This window comes from Falco naumanni, chromosome 9 (assembly GCF_017639655.2).
Source record: "Falco naumanni isolate bFalNau1 chromosome 9, bFalNau1.pat, whole genome shotgun sequence".
Lineage (NCBI taxonomy): Eukaryota > Metazoa > Chordata > Aves > Falconiformes > Falconidae > Falco > Falco naumanni.
Window position 1 is genome coordinate 53,203,292 of NC_054062.1, and position 16,536 is coordinate 53,219,827.

Sequence of the window (16,536 nt, forward strand, 5' to 3'; positions counted from 1 at the left end):
GTCCTGTGTTATTGCAGTACTTGCCGTTATATGCATAAGGGCAAAGGAGAATGGCTGCTTGCTTTAAAATGTATGTCACTGCATGCCAGACCTGCAGTGCTCAGAGTGCTGTTGAATCCTCATGCTGTAGCTCTGTAAACCTGGGGCTTAATGCTTTTGCAAAACTGAACTCCAGAAGGCAATGCTGCTAGGTAAAGGAGAATCTGCAGTGGAGTTAACTAAATAACAATAATAATAGAAATAACAAATCTGAAAATACAAGGTGTAGGAGTTGCATGTTGTGTGAAACCTTACAAGGAAGATCTTCTTTTGCTTTCAGGATGTCATGGAATCAAGTACCCTTTTGAAAGGGTTTAAAGATTATAAGGGAGACCTTGTGCAGCATGTTTCTGTTTCAGGAATCGTGAAGGCTTTCCAATGATGCATCTCAGGGGAGTCCCAGTAATTGAGGCCACCTCTTAAAACAAGGCTCAGACTTAAATTATGAAGTGTGCATGTGTTCTGCGATTTGGATGAAATGTAACCTCTGAGCTCCGCTGTAGTTAATATGACATGGAGAAGGGTTGTTACTGAGTTTCCTCTGTCTGGCTTATTTATGAACATACTGAACTGTCATATGAATGGCTGTACTGATTTCTGAAAATTACCTGATGAAGTTGAAACTATTTCCTAAAAATAGAAGAGCAAATAGGCAGGATACTGGGCCCTGCATAGACAGGCTTTGACATAGGTGCTAGGCAGCTTTTGTGGACTCATCATTATATTTTACTTTGTTTCTAAGCTTGCTGGCTTTCCACTGGGAGACTGAATTAAGCTAACAAATATTTTTTATTTTCTTAAGTTCCAGCAAAGCAGTCTTAACGGCTCTCAGTGTCACTGCTCAGTGTCAGCTCTTCTGAGGATAAGCTGGACCCCCTTTGCACCCTGTCCGTTGTTTTGTTGGCTTTCCCTGCCTTGCAGAGTGAACACCCTGGGAGGTGTCAAAGTGCAGCCGTGCACAGCACAGGACCCTGAAGATGGAAACAAGGCTGGAGAATCCGTCTACCAAATTCAAGCTGCTGAAGAAGAGGTTAGTGATCCCTAAAGCTTGTCCTGGGCATTGTGCCACCCTCACGTCAGTGGTAATGTACAGTCATGACCGTCCCCTAGGCTGGCTGAGCACGGCTCCATGGCGGGTCCCTTGGCCTCATCTTCCTCAGGTCAGAGTCCAAACTGCCAAGTCTCAGGGGGTGAGCTTTGCCCTGCGGGGGGGCTGATCCAGCCAGCCAAGACTGGCAGCGTTTGCCCTGTTGGACTGGCCCCATCACCTGGGGAATGTAGCCCAGGGCATGGGTTGGAGCAGCACGCAGGCTGGCTTTAAAATAGAGTTTATGGTCTAAGACAATCTGAAGCTGTCCTGTGCCCCGTCCAGAGTGGGGGAAGCCAGCTGCTGTTGCCTACCCATTAGCGATGCCTGGCTTCTGTCCCTGTGCTGGGGCAGGAGTGATGCGCAGCCCCGCCGCATCCCCAGCATCTCTGTGCTGCAGCTGCACTGGCCACAGCTGTCGGTGCTGGTGCTGCTTTTGCTGCCCCATGTGGGGCTCACGTTGCAGCAATGCTTTGGCTGAAGTGCTGCTGTCTGCACATGCCTCCTATCAGAGAAAAAAACAAAATGTGCTGATGAACTGGAAAGTACTGGATCAGAGGACCTAGCCAGTTTCCCAGCAAGAGGCTATGTGTCTCTGTGACCTGTGGGACCCAGATGTCCCCTGCTTGGCTCCCACCCCGTAAACAGCAAACACCATCTCCCCTTAGTACAGGGGTGACTCCACTCTACTGTGCAATGTTGACAATGACCATCAGTGGATAAAATATTTCCTAGATTCCAGGAAATACTTTCTGGAGCACAGGTTAGTGTTTGAAGCAGGTAGATCCTATTCTCACCAGAGGGCAGTTGCACCTGCCTGTGGGTGGGGGTCCTGGTGCTTTAGCTCTCATGAGGGTATGGAGACATGTTGTGGGGAAGAAAACAAAAAAAAACCCCAAGCAAACAAAAAACCCACCAGCCAACCAACCAAAACCAAGCAAACCCCCACCCACCCACTCCCATATTTATGAGCAAATGTTGGTAAATCAGTGCTGGTATTTTACCCGCTAGGTTCTGTGAAGGGAATAAGGAAACGATACCAGGCTGTATTTTTATAGCAGTGTGAGGAGCCCTTCCTCTTTACTGTGTTTTCTGCCAGTATCCATCTTTTGAAGACATCTGAAATGATGTAACTATGACAAACGAGTGAGGCTAATTGTTAGAGGATTTTCATCACTAGCAATAAGATCTGTAGAGGGAGAACTTGTCTTACTAAATTCACTGCACTGTTTGTCAGGGGAAGGAAGGGTCAGCCCTCAGGATGAAAGCCTGGATCAAAATGTGCTCCCTCTGTGTTTTGGCATAGTAAAATGCTAAATACATAAACAGGCCCTTTATCATGAAATACATTACAAACTCCTTCAGTCCCATCAGCTGCTCCATCACTGTCATGATTTCCCAGAGCTGATTTGGGTCAGTAAGAGGCTTCTGGTGCAGGAAAATATCCCATTTTTCCTTTCAGCCTGATCATTAGAGGTTTTCCAGCCTGGGAAACTGGGACTGGGAGCTGGATGGGGTATGAAAATGTGGGTTTATGCGGTTTGGGTTTTCCATGGTGCAAGAGCCCAGGGAAGGCTGATCAGCTCCAGGTTTAGTTTGGTGTGTCCTGAAGGCTTAAATCGAAGCATTTCAGGCCCTTGGCTGCTGAAGTGGTCCCAGTAAGCTTGCAGCTAACCTGCCCAGCTCTGCTGTTCCCTGGGGCTGAGTGAGACCGGGTATAAAGCTGCCACTGAAGCACTGTAGTTCCCACAGGGAGTCTTCAGCAGTCCCGTAAGTTTCAGCTTTGATTCCTCTGCGAGGGCTGGCTGTACATTCTCTGCTGGGCCTGGGCTGTGTTGCACCCTGTAACAGCTGGTAAAATGCTGTTCAGCTCCAAAAGCTCATTAGGAGCAAGCTGCAAGGGGTTGATGGTCTGAAAATTTCTCAGTGCTCAGAAACTGTACTATTCTGAGAGCCATGGTTCCTCCCAAGGTGATTATAAAGCACCTCAAATCCACACATTTAAGTGCTCCCAACAGGGAATGTGAATGCCAAATATTCTGGTTTAAGAGCTGTCCCAGTTGCAATGCTTTTAGTGCCAGTGCAGATGGAAGTGGATGGCAGAAAAGAACAGACAGGACAAACAATCCCGCACTACAGCGAGCCTGGGATCCTTAGAGCAGCTCCTGGGATCTGCTTGTGCTGTGAGCTCTGGGTAAGTGCTTGTGCGTGGGAGGTGTTTTGGAGCAGCCTTAGTACGACCTTGTAGCAGGGCAGCAGCAGCTCTGAGCACAAACTGGCAGGGTCAAGGCGCAGAGGCAAACCACAGCACCTGGCCCGTACGCCGCGTCCCCTCCCCAGCCCCAGCAACCCTCTGGCTTTTGCCCAGCATGAGGAACACCCAGCCAGAGGGGCTCTGCCAGCCTGGCCGTGGGGTTAGCAAGCTGCCTGACAGCCCTCTGCTTTCACCCCAAAACAATTCCCCCCTTCCCAACGCATGCCAGGGGCTGTGTGGCAGGGCAGAGCCGGGGAGCGGCATGGGGGCTGGCAGAGGAAGGGCTGGAGGGGTCCGGCACCTGCTCAGCTGGGCCGTGACTCCCCAGGGACAAGTCGGGGCTGCAGCTGCAGCCTCGGCTACTGGCAGGAGACCATCACACCTGGGAGCATCTGTGTCGCAGGGATGGATGGGCAGCGCTGTGCAACCTCCCCTGGGGCCGGGGGCTGCGTGGGTCATGTGGCTTCAGGCCCGATCAGGGCTGGGCCACCATCGGGTAAGTCACTGGATGGTCAGCAGGGAAACTCCAGGCTTGGAATAAAGTGTTCAGGGCTTTGAGGCTGACTTCGGAGCCCAGGACTGGGAGTGAGAAGGAGATGTGGTGTGTTGGGGAAGACAAGCAGGGTTCTGAGAATGGAAGGACAGCGATGCCTCTGCAAGGCTCAGCCCCATCCCAGGGACCTGAGAGCTGTCCTCAGGGGTGTCACTTTAAATAAATAATTAAAAAAAAAGACACCAGAAAATCTCTGGGGATGTGACCCCAGGACAGCTTCTCAGCTTTTGCTCAAAAGCAAGGGAGGAATCTGAGGAGCCCCCAGGTCCCCAGGTTGGGGTGAAGCCCTGCAGCTGAGGGTCATAGAGTGGCACAGTTGGGACCATCCTCACCACTGCCCTAAGCATTAGGGATGGCTGCAGAGGGCAGTTAATCACAGCAGTTGTTTTTCTAGCTGAACCAGTAATAACTCACGGCTCAGAGCATTCCCTGGACACGCAGGCAGGAGAAGGCTGGGTGCCCCTGTGAGACAGCCTGTGGCAACGGGCACTTGTGATGCTCCACCGAGGCCGTGTCCCCTTCCCCTGGTCCTTGCTGCACCACAGGAATCAAGCTCTCCTGTGCTCCAGCAGAATTAAGTTGTCCAAATAATTTTTTTTTAACCTTGTCATTGTTCAGTATTTTTTCCCTCAGTCCCACCGGCACTGACGCCCTTGCCAATCCGCCCTGCCACGGCCCCCCAGCCACTCTGGGCTGGGGATGGAGCGGGGCAGCGAAGGCTTCCTCTGTGCCAGCCCGGGCTTCTCCCTGCACGAGGGCATTTTCCTCGGGACATCAATCACTGCTTTTGGGCCTGGTTTTCTTGCCGCTTCAGTGCGTGGTGATGAATCAAGCCCAAGCAGACAAAGCCTGTATTAATTTTGCTGCAGTCTGGTGCATTAATACACTAATTATTAACTATTATAAATCCTTTTTATGAGATTCTGAGCAATAACATCTCCTGTTCTAAAAATATACCAGGAAGGTAAGGAAGCACAAAAACATAAGTGCCAAAGCTATTTTAATTTCCTAATACATTTCATGCTAATAATTCACAAGAAAACTGCTTGATGTGGGTATTAAGCAATTAAATTGCAGCTGCAGGCTGAAAATTTCAAATTAGGTAACATTTTACCCCAAATGGCTGCTCTGTATTTGGAGCACAACCTGTGCTGTCTATTTTGGGGTTTGCATTTCACTTGTAAAATTTAGATGTATATGCAAAGAGGGGCATTTTCGGTCTTGGCTACGTTGCAGCTGTGTCATTAAAGCACAGATAATCACATTTGCATCTGCAGCTGAACCGAATGAGTCCAAGTGACAAGCAGGAACAGGGACGGGGGTCGCAGAAGCGGGGAGCCCCGCGGCGGGAGGCAGGGGGGGCATGCCATGCAGCTCCTGGGAAGCCGCAGTGTGCGTGCCTGCAGCACTGCAGCTGTGCTGGCAGGCAGGGACTGCTTAACGGTGTACTGGGGTTTCATGTAAAACCAGCAATAATACCAGCAAACTGTTGGATCTAGTGGGAAATCAGGCAGTGACAGAAGCATTTTAAAAAACTTTAAAAAGAAATTTCTCAGGGGTGTAGGACAGGGTTAGCTAGAGCCGTTGCACGCAAACCCTTGCTTTCTCCCCAGTAATTGAAACTGACCCCAAACAAACGAGCTGTTGGAAATCCCGCGGTGCTGTTAAAGGTGTGGATCTACTTTCAGCTGAAAGCTCAACATCCTTCTCAGCATTCCTAAAACAAGTCACTAATTCGAGCAAGGAATGAGAAAACGGCTACTCATTGCTTGACTGGAGGCTGAGGCTCGTAAACCTCAGGTACAGCCCGGCCAGGATGCCCAGACCCTGCAGAGAGGGTCGGGGCGAGGGGCGGCCCAGGGGTGGTCCCCGCCGCAGGGGTCCCCGCTGACCTCCGCAGCCCCGTACCGCACTGTACGGTCCCATCTTCTGGCAGAACCCCGTAACAGCAGGCAGGAAAGCTGCAGGGAAGCAGACTCCACTTTTCTGCTTTTATTTGCACCCAACGTTACTCCTTTGAAAAAAGTCAGTTTCTCAAAACTGAATTTTTGCAGAAAGGAAGGGGTGCTTTTGCTTCATCTTCTGACTCAAAGATTTTGAGAAAGAACTTAGGAGCTGTAAAAAGATTTTTTTCTGGCCTTTTCTAGATTGAAAAACTCAGCTGATGCGTTTTGCAATGATTTTTGGCTTGGGGAATTACTTACAGTAAAACAAACTGCAGCTGAAATCCAAGCGTGGGCCCCATCCCAGTACAGTGGGGCGATGGGGAAACCAGCCCCAGACCAAAGCACTTCCCTGGAGGGTCTCTGGGGGGTCCTGAGGGGGCCAAGGGACCCCTCCGCCTTGCCAGCACCGCAGGGACCAGCCGTGGTGCTGCAAAGCCCTGCCATGCTGAACACTTCCCTGAAGCGTTGCTGCCAGTTTGAGGTTTTTGCTGCAGGTGTGTGGTGGGCAGCTCTGGCCAGGAGGTGACTGGCACCACTCCCCGTGCTGGCCCTTGGCAGGGGAGGGCGAGCAGGACCCCAGGGGAGCTGTCTTGGATGTGGGTGTAGTGGTGGGCAGAAACTGGGTCTAGTTGGTTGTTAATGTACCACCCTCCTCCCATGTGCCTGTGTGCGGGAGTGACCGTTTCATTCCCTAGATGCTATGGCTTGTAGGGAGAAGACATATATGTGTATTTTTGTTCCCCCATTCGGCATGAAACAAAAGCAGGTGTTTTAGGGAGCGTGCTGCTGGTGTTTCGAGGCCCCGACAGCAGAAACACAGGCTGCCTACCTGCGGTGAAGGGGAAGGCACCTTCTTCCTGCCCATGTCGACGCTGTAATATTTCCAAGGGAGCTCCCACCACCTTGTAGAATTCCCTGTGTTCCCTCTAGGTATATTGGGTGAAGACCTTTTTGTGGCTGTGTCTGCTTTCATTCAGAAAACGTTGAGGCAAAGAGAACACCTGAGGGATTTTATCGTGTCTTGTAGGAGGGACTGGACTCCTTAACGTACTGCCTTGCTCACCAGCACGGCATGTTTCTGCATATCTGTCCCCGTCTCTGCGGGCAGCTGCACCCCAGCACATGGAGGGGGGCAACGGGAGGACCTCCTCCTGCCCCCCTGCACCGTCTCAGGCGAGGAGATGCACAAAGCCAAGAAGCTGCTCTCAGCAAACCATGGGGTGAGTAAGACTGAGCATCATTAGGTGGTCCTGCCTGCAGGAGGAATGGGGGCCAAAGACCCTGCAAGCAAGTGAGGTGCAGCTCCAACAGGAGGCAGGGAGGGCTGGTGGTGCATGCTTCATCCCCTGCGGGCCACCCACCTTGTGCTGAAATGACAGACACCAAGCAGCGAAGGCACATCCTGGCTCAAGGGAAATTTTACATTCAGGCAAAACTTTGGAAGAAAGTTTTAACACTCGTCGAGTTTCCAAGTAGGAAATGCAGACTGCATTTCCTCTTGTCCTAGGAGGAAAGTCTCACAGGGGCTCCTGCCCTCATGGCTGTTAGAATTATTATACTTGAGTATAACAGGAGCTATTATCTGTGAAGACAGAGGCCAACCACGCAGCTGTCAAACACGGCATACCGGAGAACCACCCAACACCATCGCTGGAGCTGCTCACTTGGTGTGATTCCCCATGCATCAACCAGAGGCTGCCAGTAGCAGTGCTGCCCCTTGTTGACATCAGCTGGCTCTTTTACACCTCATCAAACATCATGTGCAATCTGTTGAATTAAAAAAAACCACCATAGACAAACATCAGAGCGTGCTTGGGACATGAGTGACTCTGTCTTGATGGCTCAGTACTTGCGGCTTTGATTTACAGGTTGTTTGGAGACCTACTGTTCCAAAGCAAAGCCTTCTGGCTGTCACCTGTTGGCAGTTACTAACTGGTGGCTCCTCTACAGCACACAGGATCAGCTATTCAAAGCTTTACGTGTTTGGTGAGTAATGTGCCAGAAGGACTGAACTAGAAATGATGCATTATTTTTTAAAAGCCATTGTCCCTCCCTCTAGTATTTCTTGGTGTGTGAAGCCAACAAGCTTTTCTATATAGAAGGAAAAAGTTGGGTCTAGAGGACGTTGGCAAGGAGCCCCTCCGCAGCAAGAGGCACAAAGCGTGCTGCCGGAGCTGCCACCCGTGCTGCGTGGATGCGAACACGCAATGTACGATGCTACATTTTCATAGTCTAGGATAAATGGTGAAGAGCTTTTAAAAGCACAGAAGAGTGTGTGCACAGAAGGAAGTCGTGATATTTAGATAAGCACACCTTGACCTTTATTGCTGCTGGCAAAGCAGCCTGGTTTTGTCTGCTTGCCAGCTCTGCAGGCAGTGCCGAGCCCTCCAGGCTGGTAGCCCAGAAGCGCCTGCCCTTGCCATGGGCACAGCAGGGGGCTTGTGCCAGCTGGCCCCTTACCCTTCAAAACACATGTTAAATATTGGGGCAGGTGGTGCTCTACCCACCCACTGGCTGCTTTTGCATGGCGACAAGTATGCAAAGGACGGGGCTGCTCCCCATGGCATGTGCTGGTGGGATGGGGCTTCCTCTGGAGCTGCTGAACAGCTCTGCTAGCTGGGCAGATCCATCTTTTCTAGCAGAGAGATGGAAAAAAAGAAGAGCACAAGGCACTCTGGGCTTTCAATATTTTAAGGCCTGTTTTCATAATCCTAGAATAGCCTTTTTGCTTGTAATAAAGCACAATGATTGCTTCACAGCGCCCAAAATAATCTGTTTCCTACTCCACATCCTAGAACTGTGTAAGTAACTGAACCATGGAGCCCTGGAGGGATAAAGCTGTGCACAGTGTGATGGGCTGGGGATAATGGTGCTCACCTGCACGCTTGGGGACATTTGCATACCTCTGGCGAGGGAAGCCCTCGTAGTGAGCAGGTTCACCTGAGCTGCCTTCAAGGTTCTGCATTCCAGATGGCACCACGAAAACCAGTTTCTGGAAACCCGCTTTGTGGGCAGCACACCCTGGGTAACACCTGCTTTTCCTTGCTGCGTGCAGTCACTGTGGTGTTTCAGGGCAGTTGCTGCAGTGTCTCAGAGCGGGCGCTGCCCATGCAGCAGCCCCAGGAGCAGCTCACTCTGAGGATGCTGCACCAAGGCCTGCCAGCTGGGCAAATGCTTTTCATTGCTGCTTGGCTGGGTGTTCTTTTGCTGATTTGTCTTAGGAGAGCCATAAAAATCACCGCTAACCTTCAATGATTATTTATAGTTATTTCTTCTCGAGAGTTAATACTATCATACATGCACAAGCATTTTCTTATTATCAAGCGTTCGAGAGAAAAAGAGTGGTTTGTGGTTGAAATGAATCACTGGTGTTATTCACAGAGCACTGATGTTAGAAGCAGAATCATTTCATTAACAAGCATGGCTGGTAAGACATGATTGCTGCTTAAATTCTTAATAATTAAATCAAATATTTACCCCTTAACAGGGAACGGTGGTAAGTCCCACAGCAATGCACTGATTTAAAAGGCCAATACAAACATGAGTTATTTGTACCATAGTCTTTTATGAAGAGTTACAATGGCATCCACCTCAGGCCAATAGCTTTTCAGAAATTGGGACATAGTTATTTGTGACCTTTAAAATACAAGTTCCAGACTGTGCCTCATCCACCGGTCTTAAAAACATCATATTCCTCTCTCAGAGCACAACCAGAGGGTGGGAAGCTCTCAGAGAGGAGGGACTGAAAGGTTCCCCCTGTGTACCCAGCTTGAGCTGAAGGGATTTCATCAGCAGATTTTGCCTTTTTGATCTTGTGGACTTTTCAAATGATCTGCAAGCCCATACGACCGAACTCCGGCTGTTCTGCAAATCAGCTTCCACGAATTGCCGGTCCTTGCCCGTCGGTGGCAGCCAGCCCACAGCTGGCTCTGCCACCCGGGGGAAACATCTCTTGTTCTTCCCATAAGAGAGAGGCGAGGGGAGGCCCAGGGCGAGCCTGGCTGCCCCACGGCCAGGCGGGCTGCAGTCCCGCCAGAGGAGCCATTCCAACAGCGCGGTGCCCAGGCTGGCCCGTGCGGCCGCGGGCCCAGCAGAGCCTGGCACTGGGCAGGAGGTCCCGCTGCTGGGCCAGACTCCCGAAGCCATCCTGGGTTCCCTGCCTTGGAAGGGCCAGCGGCACCCACAGCCGGAGCTGGGAGACTCGTGCGGCCAGGGCTGTTTGCTGGGAGGTGCCTGACTCAGCCTCCGACTGTCATTTTAAAAGGAGAAAAAGGTAATGAAGATACTCAGGAAAACCTTTAACAAAAGGAAAAGCACCAGTGGATGTATAACACAGAGGGATCCGTTTTCTGTAAGACACATCTCTTACAAGCGGAAATTTAAAAACCACGCAGTTACATTTTTCATCTGGAGATTTGATTACCAAGGACACAGAAAATGCATGTAAGGGGGTGGCCCCACGTAACATCCCAGCCCATGGCTGAGCCCACCACCCAGTCTGTGTGGGCTGGTCCCTGTCTCACAAGCAGCAGGGACTAAGTTAAGGCCAGGAAGGAAAAGCTTTTATTTTTTTTTTCTCTCAAACTGACCTCCTCAGCTTTGGTATTGGCCAGCCGAAACCTGCTGTTAAAACTGTGGGCTAGAAGAAGATGGGGACACCAAGATTTGTCCTCTTGATTTTATTATATGCAGATTGTCATTTCTGAGCCGCAAGACAGCTGCAAAGTTTGGGTAGGAAATTTGGGTGTTTTTTTCATGTCTTTTGTTTTGCTGGTGTAAATGTTTTTCAGCATGCTGTGCTGAAGACCATCAGGATGTAGAAATACCCTTTTTTCAGGAGCTAATCCTGGGCAGGGCCCTGGCACCCATGCCTTGCACGGCAGTGCAGCGGGCAGGACTGAAGGCAGTGACTGCTGGCAGGTGTGAGGCACTGGGCAGGACGCTGCCCCGGCTGAGCGCATCTCCAGCTGATGGCCCGTGCCCAAACCCACGGGGAGCAGCTCCCAGCCCCGGGCAGGCTGCAGCCCGACGGGGTGAGTGAGCTCCCTCTCTACCAATGGCTTGAAACTGGTGGGCAAGAAGGAGAAGCTCTTCTCTGACAGTGAACTGTTGCCTCCCCGCACATTGCGGGCTCCCCGTCCCACCCAACACTCTGCCCGAGGAGCAGAGGGATGAGCCATTGCTGCTACATGGGTGCCACCCTGGGAAACGGGGACCGGTCGTGTGGTCTGCTTTGAAATTGTACGTATCAGCATAAATGGCAGCGTGGATTCTGCATCAGGGCCATTTCTGTCTGAGGACTAAATAAATGATTCTAAAAATTTGAAGGTAATTTATAAAATAGGAAAATGGTTTATACAATGAAGCATATCACTCTGAAGCAAGAGAAAACATCAGCTTTGGAGCTGAAAACATTTTGTTCCTGGAGTCTAAACACTGTCAATGTATGGTACTTAGAGGGAGGTGAGATCAAGCTGCTGGGATGCAAGGAAAATGAAAAAAAAAAAAAAAAAGAAAAAGCCAAACAAAACCCCACCAACCACCCAACTTTCCTTTCTTTTGCTTTGTGTGCTTACAGAACTGCTGTGCTCCAGGCTCATAAGAGCTGTATGGTACCTCTACCCCAGCATTTACCCGGGCTCTTGCTGCATCTTTCAGAGGAAGAATGAATACAGTTCTAAAATACAGCTTCACCCCTTTTGTTGAAATTTTGGCCTGTGCCTTGGCCACCTCTGCTCTGAACACTCTCAGGCTCCTGCCTGCTGGATGTCTGTGCCTGGATCTGGATCTGTGGCTGCCTGCGTGCCTCCTCCCTGCGCTGGGCTCCCTGTCTCTGCTGCACCTGGGGGTCCTGGGGCCAGCTGCAGGCTTGTGGCATGCCAGGCACCTCCCGGAGAGGGGTAGCTACAGGCAAAAGAGAGCCAAGAGCATCCCAGAGGAAATGCTCTGGAGGCAGTGCAGTGGGAGGTGAGGGGGTGAAGCGAGGAGGGTGACTTCATCCCCTGCTGTTCACAGGGGGAGCGGTGGGTCCCTGCTGCCCATCCCACCGTGGCTCCCACCGGGTCAGGGTCCTGCTCCCCAGGGAGCACAGCGCAGGCTGCCCATAAGCTGCACACCCAGGACTTGCGCCTTCCCAGCTGGCAACTGGGCTGCAGAGGGAAAAGCCAAGCTCTTGCTCGTAATGGGTCCCACTGCCCCCCTGCCTTGCCTCACAGCTCTGTACCCAGATGTCTGTGCCTCTCCGCTGGTACTGGCACGTTCTGTCAGCACAGCCCGCAGCCAGCCCCAGGTACCAACAGAAAACCTGCGCTGCTGGCTGGTAGCCTCAGTTCTCCCCAGATGCTGGCCAGGGCTGGATGCTTACAGAAGAGATGGTTTGCAAACTATAGATCGGTTCATTCCCTTTGGCAGAGCAATACCTAAATCCCTTAGAAAAGCAAAATTCTCAACATATTTTTCCTGTCTATTTGTATTTTTTCACATCTAAAGTGCTGGTAACACATTCCACAGCAGCTGAGGGCGACTGGCCAGGCAAGAGATGGTTCATTGAATCAGAGTATCATCCCCTGCAGTCTGTTTCTCCTGGCCTCCTGAAAGCATGTGATGAAGCAAGATGCTTCTTAAGTCAGAACAGCAAAAAGCGCCTTCTGTCTCCAAGCAGACTAAATTTAGTGATGCCGCAGGCAGCAAGCATCCTCCTGCTTAAATAACGAATGGCTGTTAGCACTGGGTGAAAGGGAAGAGGCGCACTTGGATCTGAGAGAGGACCGAGGTGGCACCATGCTACCCATCACATCTGCAGGATCTGCAGGAAGGCTCTGCTCAAGGCATGGAGATGCTCCACCTGCTCAGAGCAAGGGTCAGCTGGGGCTCCAGGTGAATCAGTCAGCAGCAATAATCTGTTAATCATTCAGCAGGTTTTAATAACTGTCATTACCCTTGGTACACTTTGCTGAAGGCTGGAGTTAATGAAGTTCCCAGAGAGAGAGAGAGAGAGAAAGCATAAACATTTCAAAAAACAGACGACACTGGCATATGGCTGTGATGCAGGGCTGTCCAGGAGGGGGAGGGGCCTGGGTGACCTTCAGCAGGGATCGGTGGCGAGCTGACCTCACGGCATGTGGAGAGAGAGATGCTTGAGGGACCAGCACAGGGAGCAGGTGGGGGCTGGTGGCAATGGCTCCAGTGCTTGCCCACTTACTGCCCCATGGGGAGGGGGAGAGCAAGGCACTGATGAGCTAAAGGCTGGGATTTGCCGTGGCTCTGCCTGAAGCTATTTTACTCGACCCTCTAAGGAGGTTACCAACACGTGAAAAATGCTGCAACTGAAAGTGGTGCGTATAGCTCTGCATTTACCAACTCAACACTTTCTCTGTGCAAAAGTTCATCAACGCTTCTGGAGTCTGCATCTAGTCTGAAACACCTCGTCTGGGCCTAAAGGTAAAACTGGATGTTACATGAGTGTCTTCATCACCGTTATTTTGTTTGCTCTGGTCTATGAAGTAGGAACAGGAATAAGTCCCTCAGGAGAGCCCCCCTCTCTTCAGGCATGAGTCTGGCAGCCATGGGGTAGAGCAGGTAATTAAAAATTAGCTTCTGCAGGAGAATGAGAGACTGAAAACCTGCTAATTATATATCTTCACCCCAACCCTGGTCTGAAGCCAAATTATGCTGTGCAGCTCAGGACAACCACTCTGTGCTGTACAGACCCCTTCCCTGCCCACATACCCACAGCTATGGTTATAATTGATGTGTCCCATTTTGGGAGAGCCAGAGAAACAAAAATAAACTTCAAAGCATTTGAGGGCAGGAATGGTGAAGTTTAAATATATAGTGGTTTCTGCTGCAAGGATGCTTCTGGGAAAGAGGCTGGCCTGTTGCACGGGTGCATTTGTCCATGAGTGGCATGGCACGTGATCCCTCACTTTCTGATGACTGTGCCTTTGATTGTGTTCTTTTATGTTCCTCTGATGTGCAGGACTGCAGAGGTTTAGTGACATTCTATGTAGTATTTTGAATGAAAACAAGAAATGCAGCTGCATGCTTTTGTACAAGTTCGGCAGTCAGCCAAGGGCTTTTTTAGCTATAATAGCAGGCTTTAGGGTTAGACTCATGCTGGTTTCAAAAAGAAGCTTGCTGACCACACTAGCAGCACAGATGCTGGCACCAGCAGCTCCCAGGTGGTCAGAGAGCTGCCCGGTACCCAGCTGGCCAGCACACGGCGTGGGGCAGGGCAAGGCCCCCAGCCCCCGCCCTCGCCTGCCCTGCTGCAGGCACCCCCCTGCTGCTGCTGCCGTCACCGCTCCCGAGGCGGGCTGCCTGCTGGCCGCACCCGAGAGCTCGTGGTCTGCTGGGGCTCTGGGTGCTGCCGTGTCCTTCAGAAAGCTGAGTCTGGGACCAGCTCCTGCCTCTGACCTTCATTCTAGCTTGATGAGGATGTTTTTGTTGTTTCAGATAAAACTCTTGTTCATCATGTGTGAATTAAAATACCATTCCCACCCTCTCCAGAGGTCCCACAACTGCCAGCTCAACTCAAACGCCTCAAAAATGCCTTCTTTGCAAACTGCTGTTACACGGTGTTGGAAAGACAGCCTGGTGTAAGGTCTGGAGCTAATTTTATCAACTCAGGTTGCAGGAAAGACCTTGTGCCTGGAGAGGGTGAGCGGGTTTGCAAGGTGCAGTGTCTGAATCGGAGCAGCTTTCTTGTCCCCAGCTGCAGCAGCATAAGACAGGCTCTGTGCTCTGAGAGCCTGCCCCTGCTCACATAAGTGCGATTCCTGTAATGCCATTAATGATGCAACAGATGGAAATGGTCAATAATGTGAGCAGGCTACATTGTGCTGATCAGGGCACAGCCTTCCAGGAAGGTCTACTTGCACAAAAATGTGATTCATTAAAATAACACTGCCCATTTGAGACCAATATAGCAAGGAAAAATGCAGAGGCTGGCTGGCAAGGGTGCATACGCCGCCTGCGCACCACCCGATGTGTTACCCAGTGCTTCTGCCAAACAGACCAAGCAGCCAGGGGTAAGGAACACAAGCTGCTGGGGAAGGATGTGGGGAGGCTTCTTCCAATAGCTCAACAGATCTGAAAGAGAAGCAGCAGAAATCGGGGCTTGCTTACCTGCCACCTCGTATGCTGCTACTCGTCTGTATTTCAGGAGCTGGAGCGTTCCTGATGATGGCAAATCCCTCCCTGTAAAGCTGTGCAGATCACCTTTCTCCAGCTCATGCTCACTTTTTCAGAATAAGCCCTCGTGGTGCTTCCTAAGAGGCCGCAGTGATGTGCCACGGGGGCAGGAGCTGCTACCTGAAGCCAGCATCTGTACACCAAGTCAAGTGAAGAATAATCACTGCTTGTGTTAATTGTGAATACTAAAAAGGGCTCTACACATGGTGAAAGCCTTCCTGATAGAAATAGCTCCATCTCACGTGAGAGAAAATTAACTCATATTAAAACGTTAGGCTTGGGACTCAAAGCACCTGGACTAAACTGTTTTGCCAAAACCCTCACCTGTAATTTTAGATCACACAGTTATTTGATTACCTCTGTTTCTCACATATAAAATAGGAATGAGACAATCTCCCCAGTTGCCATGCAGTCCTGGCTCCAGCAGCTCCAAGGCTCTGCAGAAGTTTTGGCTGTGAGCTTGGTGAGGGCAGGGGGTGTTTGCTGCGCACTTCTGTAACACGGTGCCAAACCCCAACTTTTGCTTCCCACTAATATAGCTCATAGTCAGCAAAAAGTAGCTGCAACCTGACCCTTCAAAGCCCCCGGTTTCTTCTCTCTACCATAGCATTCAGCTCTGAGTCAACCATCTCCCAGCCAACTTCCAGCTCTTGGCTCCCTCCTGTTCATCAAAACATGACTTTCTTGTGGCTAACATGGCAATTACTTGCACATTAGAAAACAGTTTTGGGATGGAGCTACATGCCTTTAAGCCATGTTTTATACCATCATTGTTGACTCCCCCCATCGTAGAAAATAATTAATCGTGCTGTTGCATTGACTTTTCCTTTAATCTCCTCTCGCAACCTATCAACTTGGAAACATCTAAGGAAAATCACCTCCAGTCTGTAGTAGATGCGATCTCTTCCATTCGTTACCATGTTATTTCTCACTTATGTGATTACAAAGTGCAGCTGCTTATCAGTAGTGCGTGGTAAAAAAGATGTGAATGTAAATGTCTCAGAATCTTTCTATGAGATGTGATCCTGTTCAAAACCAGTTTCTGGGTGAGATGCAGAATGATGGCAGAAATACAGATTTCTCACAGATGTATAGAGCGTGCACATTTCAGGGCTGCTGTACCATGCTGAAAGTTTAATACACCATGTACTGAAATAGCTGCAAATACAGCTTGAAAAAATAGACTTGCCAGAGCCTGTGAGTAACCTACTGAATCAGGAGTAAAGTAGCTACTTCCCCAACTGTGATGTGATGTGTGTGTGTATATATATGTATATATAGTTTTATATACATAGCACTATAAGAGTCGATTGTGATTTATTGACATGGACTAATAAAACCCATTTTTTTGGCCAGCAGAGCATGCAAGGCAGTTAGGGAAGCTGTAAAAGTAACTCCCATGAAAAGAGACCCCGTAAAGTACATTCTCCGAGCAAGCACGGAGCCGTTTCCCAGCGAAGCGTGC

General features: G+C 50.4%; 1 long non-coding RNA gene across 2 annotated transcripts; it reads left to right on the forward strand.

The window, feature by feature from the left end:
* The first annotated feature begins 809 nt into the window (after positions 1 to 809).
* On the forward strand, positions 810 to 16,302 carry LOC121094242. Of its 2 annotated transcripts, XR_005829786.1 has the most exons (4): positions 810 to 1,069; positions 6,907 to 7,099; positions 7,748 to 7,865; positions 11,458 to 16,302. It is a non-coding gene; the product is annotated as an uncharacterized LOC121094242 (long non-coding RNA). The 2 variants fall into 2 exon arrangements; XR_005829785.1 differs by having other exon boundaries at positions 7,748 to 16,302.
* The last annotated feature ends 234 nt before the right edge of the window (positions 16,303 to 16,536 follow it).